The following is a 6344-nucleotide window of genomic DNA, read 5'->3' on the forward strand; positions in this document are numbered from 1 at the left end:
GAAGAAGAAGAAGAAGAAGAAGAAGAAGAAGAAGGGCAAAGCAGGGGACTACGACTGGAGGATGAGGGAGTAAGGAGGAAAAGCGCTTAAGTTTACTAAGGAAATAGTCACCTGTGGCACAGATTCTGGATTCAGTTAGACAAAGCGATCTACATTTAGGTCAGCGGTACATCTGGTATATATATATATATTTATATATATATATATATATATATATATATATATATATATATATATATATATATATAACATCTTCACTTTTTGCACTGAAGATGTAACGAAAGCGCTCTGCTTCGTTAGTTTCTTTTTCCAAGTGGTCTACTTTGCATAAGTGAACACACGTACCCGTGTTCTTATTAGCATATATATATATATATATATATATATATATATATATATATATATATATATATATATATATATATATATGTATGTATATATGTACACACGCGCGCGCGATTAAGTGGTAAGAACGCAGGTATCTTTCCCCTGAGAAGAAGGGCCTAGCATAACCTACTGACCTGAACTGGTACTATATCGCAGTCAAGGTTGCCACTAAGTTTTCTAAATTTACCAAAATAAAAAGATAAAGCTCCAGAATACTTTCAGAATTGCACGAAACATCTAATACGGGTAAGAAATTGACCTTTATCAAAATCCAGCCATTTTCTCGTCCTTTGAAAGTGCATTCAGCCACGGTTTTTTATTTGTTGCAGTATCTAGCAGGTTCATCAGGGGCTGCAATGATTTATATTCCATACCCTGTAATTGATATTCACTGTGAACCCATTGGGAATCTACAACCACCTGCTTGTACACATGGTATCGTGTTTTTTTTTTCGAACAGTGTAGTAAATCGATATACTCAATATTGCTATAGTCAGATAAATACGTAATATTTGTTTTACTGCTCATTGTGAAAGAGTTCACTCGAAAATTCTTATTAAAAATCCACTAATATCATAGAAATACAAGCAACATTAATAAATTTCACATTCGTACTTCTTAGACACAAGTCATTGTCAATCGGCCTCGCAAACGATTGGCTATCAGAGTGAAATTTGAATATTGCGTAAAAAATTATCTTGAGAAATTTGTAGCTAACCTGGTGCATCTCATTTTTCTTACTATAAAGTTGACTAATGAAATGAGAAGTTTACATACTGCAGAATCTTATAACAGCCGTAATATTCAGGGTACACAGACTCAAAGGTGTGATATGGTGCGTTTTTTTTTTTTTTTTTTTCTATTTGGGCATCAAGGTTCATTAAATGGAAGGTCCGCTCTGCCAAAAACCATGCAAAGAAAATTATTGGCTACATTTGCATATGTATTTTTCAAGGAAATAAAAGATATTTGCTGTTTGAAAATAATTGTAGAGCAGTCGTTTTAACGTCCATAGATAGGCAATTCCTTTGCTAGATCACAGAGTTATTTGACTATTGACGACGTTGGCGGTTGACCTCTAAGGTCAGGTCAAATGTCAAATTACAGGATGGTAGTCATCTTCTGTATGTGTATCGATTTTATCAGGTCTTACTAATACACAAAGTGCACAGTTGCAGCATATAATTGAAATACGTGGTGACTTTTTTATCGCTACGGCGAAATCACGTGAAGTCAAACGAAGCCGAACTTTAGATGTATTTCGGCCGAAGAAAACGTTTTAGAACGAAATCCACTTCTGGTTTAATTTTAGATTACTGAGTTGAAGGCCAGAGGTCGACAAGTAAAGGTCAAATAAGGTCAAAATTTCTCGCTTATGAAGCTAGTGGAGCTCTGTGAGCATATATCTATGTTCGCGTTTGCATGTGTGTGTGTGTGTGTGTGTATGTGTACGTGCGTGCGCGCACGCGTGTGTGTGCAGTGAACATGAAATACATAACATCAAAATAATCTTGTTTTTGTGGGCGGAACAGTTTGAATTTTCCGGTTTCCACTGATTTCCGTTGTTTACTTGCCACTGACTTCCATCCTTTATCTGCTTAATCAAATGCTGAGAGGTTAAGAGTGATGACAGTCTAAGAGTTGATTCTGATACATCAACAAACCGGAAAATCGAAGGGAACGAAGAAATAAATGAAGACGTAGTAGATGGTACCGGTATCTATAGAGTTTAGCGATGGCGTGATGAAAGGAAAGGGATATTTTAAGGCAGCGGTTCCCAACCGGTGTGCCGCGGCACGAAAGAATGCCGTGAGATCAACTGAGGGAGTGTGCCGCCAAAACTCAGGGCAAAAATGATATGACGTTGGGAGTTGATGAACGTATTCAGTTATGTCACTGGTTCCCAAGCGGTGTGCCGCGGCACCAAAGAGTGCCGTGAGATGAACAACTGAGGGTGCCTCCCAAATTGAGGGCAAAAATAATTTTCGTATTACCGACTCTCTCTGCCATCCATTTTTGTTCTTCATTAAAGCAGCATCAGTGTAAAGATGAGTATTTTCATATCACCCAGGGACAAAATTTTGTTACACTGATGTTGAATCAACAAAATACTGACAAACTAGAATTTAGATTTTCTAATAAGGGTGCCGGGGACTTCTGAAAGGCTTGGCAAGGGGACCTCAAGCCAGAAAAAGGTTGGAAACCACTGTTTTAAGGCGTTATCATATTGGGCAATTTTTCCTCCGACTTTCGGGAAGAAATCTGATATGCTGGAGAGAAAAAAAATCCTCCAGCATATCAAATGACATTCTGTGTCAATTGTTGAGAAAACGAAATTATTTGACTTTGTGGTTTTACGGCAGAAAAATTCTGGAGGTGGGGGGTACAGCCGATTAATCGTAGGTTGGAGGAAAAATAGCCCAGCGGGATAACGCCTTAAGCAATTATGATACAAAGTACATTGACCGTACACCAAGGGAAGCGACGGTCTGTATTGTGATTACTGTTAACTAGTGCGCGCATATCTCTTCGGAAAATACGAGTATAAATGGGTATATTACGTTTAGCAAACTAGCAAAGACGTTTCCTAATATGACCTATTTACTGCAAGTACCACTGTAAACTGGTGGCTGGCAAAATATTGAAGCAATTTGAGGCAATAAGGCAGAAAGTGGATGAAAACTTTTAAAGGATGAATGTACTAGCAGAAAAGATGAAGAACCATGATTTCTCTATGGAAAGCAATATCAAAGAGGAAGTGAACATCACAGTAATAGAAGTTCACTATAAACCCACTATCGGAGAACTAATAACGGAAGTACAGGGAAACTGTATATTTCGACTACTATCTGTAGTCCTCTTCTGCTGAAGAGGACTACAGATAGTAGTCGAAATATACAGTTTCCCTGTACTTCCGTTATTATTTCTCCGATAGTAGGTTTATAGTGAACTATTACAAATGTGTTATAACATACCAATTTCCCACAGTAATAGAAGGTAAAGATGAGGTGAAGCAGGCTTGGTAATCTGAAAAGAATAGAACAGCTAGATCTAGAAATTTTATTTTTGCTAAAGTTAGACTTTGAAGTTGACCATCATTACAAGATATTGAGCACGAATAAATACATGGACTTGTTTGTTGATGTAATGAAGTTAGACAATGCTGCTTCACAGGAAGTTGTGGAAGCTGTTTTAAGACTTGGTGGCAATGTAAAAGTTAGAGAGCCATGTTCGTTGAAGGTAATGAAAGACAGTAAATAAGATTACTCCAGGTGTTCTTAAATTGAACTTGTCGAACTATGAGGCAATAAGAATTTTTTTTTAAGGTGTTCAGGGATTTTAGCAAAACGGATGGGAAGAAAGTGTAGGAAATGAGAAAGAAAAGTGAGAATATAAAGAAGAGCATTGCGTTGTACAGCAAGTGAATATGATACGTGGAGAGAGTCAAGATAAAAGTAGTCAACGGGGAACACCAATTTGTGAAATATCCTTGTACCACACAAATACTAATTTGTGACAAGTTGAAGTGTTCTTATTCTAATATTGACGGTATTTTAAACGAGATCGTTGAATTAGAAAATAAGATTTAGATAATAACAGTCCTTCCATAGTACGCCTGACACGGTCAAGATTGAATAGTGAAATGAATAGTAATATTTTCCTTCATTTGGATTAGTATATAGTCTATTGCAGGGAGAGCAGAGTGAACAATGCTCTAGATGGTGGTGTAACCATTCTAGTGTTAATCATTTTAGGGTCACTGGATTGCATTCTACCTTTTCTTGCTAACCACGATTGTAAGACATCATTGTAGTGAATCATAAAAAAAACACTGGTTGGTACTATCTGTAGACCCCCAACATCTGCTAGAGAAGTAAACGAATTGTTAAATGATCAAGTGGTGTGTATAATGGGGATTATCAAGTGCTGATCTGTGAAATTGACTAGGAGTTGAATGAGGTGTCAGTTGCAGGTCAACTTGCAATTGATGCTAAAAGAATCTGGATGCAGTGATTGACCGTTTTCTATTACAGAACATAAAGCCAACGAACGATGTCGACTATGATAATCCAACAAGGATTTATTTTATCTTCTCTATGAATTATTATGATCTGGAAAACTTATGTTTTGCCTATGGAAAGATCCAACATACTGAGGTAATATTTTATTTTATTATAGATAATGTAATTATCAGCAGTGAAAATGCAAATATCGTCTATTTACTAAAGTCTTCGCCCTTATACGGGAGGTAGCCAGCCAAGGCATGCACCCATCTCGAGCCCATCTATCACACTTTTGTTTACTTTTTATCTTAGCTCCTTGGATCAAGGGGTCACCCCTGTTCCCCGCCAACTGCCCGGGTCAGAAGCAATGTAGCAAATCCAAGCAGATCCTCAGCTTGTCCGAACCATATACAGCCCTACCGTTTCATTTGTTTGGTAATCTTTCCTCCTCGTCCCCGCATACGAAATAGAAGATGACGAGAAACCCTTAGGGTCATGTCAATTTATGGTCAGTTCCTAACCATTCTCAACTCACACCCGTCTCTTACCTTCTCCCTTCTATGCTCGACAGAAGGCCCCCTTCACCACATTCCTTCATCTCATTCTCGGTGTTCTCTTATAGTTCATTCTACCGACCTTTACCTTCCACATTTTTTTTTTACTTGTCTTTCCATATGCTCAAACCATCCTAGTGTTTTTCATTAACCATATATGCTCAAACCATCCTAGTGTTTTTCATTAGTCCTATCTGCTAGCTCCCTTTACATCCCCACTCTCCTCATGTCCCATTCTATCCATACTCGTAACCACCATATTCTTCAAACTCGTTCCAAGTCGTTGTCCTATAGTGTCGTAGGCATTATCGCCCCTTCAACCTTATATTTGCATCCATCCCCAGATACCTATTTCTCATAAAAAAAAATTCAATCCCCTAACACGTTTAATTGCTTACCTCAGTCTACAATTTACCTCCACCTCTATTTCTCCATCCTCTGCTACATGTGACCCTAAATACTTAAAGCTATCCACTTCATTTAACCTCTCTCGAAATTACTGTCACCCTTATACATCTCGCCACTTTGCTTTTACCCAAATTTATTTCAGACTTTCTCCAATCACATGCCTTCCCAAACTCTGTCACTAACTGCCTTGGACCCTCCTCTGACCCAGCCACAAGCGCAGTGTCATCAACAAACAACTTCCTTCCTCTTTTTATAAACATCTCCAGTCGTCTGTCCATCTACCTCCCGTACCATTCTAACCAATTATGCACTGAACAACCATGGTGACAAGACGTCCTTGGCACAGCCCTATCTTCACCTTAAACCACTCACTTTAATATTCTCAACCCTAACACAAACTCTACTACTTAGGCCCCTTTCACACTAAGCAACTAGTGACCGTCACTAGTTGCATAGTATGAAAGTCTCGAGCAACTGCAAGCAACCAGCGACTGTCACCGAGTTGTGGAATCCTTTCTCATCATCTCATTAGTCGAAAGAATTACATCAATGGAGGAGGTGCTTCTGTTGGCTTTGCTGGTCAAGAATAAGAGACGGTCGGTGACGGCAATTGCCAGTGACGGTCACATGTTACCGGAGCGGGCAACAACCATAGCCTATTGCGCAACCGGGCAACCGCAGTGACGTAGTGTGAAAGGCTCAATTTAAAATATGGTAGGCAACTAGTGACCGTCACTAGTTGCCTAGTGTGAAAGGGGCCTTAGCCTCCAACTTAGTCATCCGCAATGAAACCAGAAACTATTTTCACGTATTAAAACATTTTGTTCAGCTGAAGTGTGCCCAAGGAAATTTTGTCCAACTGGAGGTTTAACCTCGTTGGACTCGCATGATCTCGCCATAGCGATAAAAAAAAAGAAGTCAGTGACTATATTAATCATATGCTGCGACCGTGCATTTTGTGTTGCAGTATAAGACGAGAGAATCGAAATGT

The sequence above is a fragment of the Oratosquilla oratoria genome, chromosome 20 (assembly GCF_046742065.1).
Source record: "Oratosquilla oratoria isolate Oo_2021 chromosome 20, ASM4674206v1, whole genome shotgun sequence".
NCBI lineage: Eukaryota > Metazoa > Arthropoda > Malacostraca > Stomatopoda > Squillidae > Oratosquilla > Oratosquilla oratoria.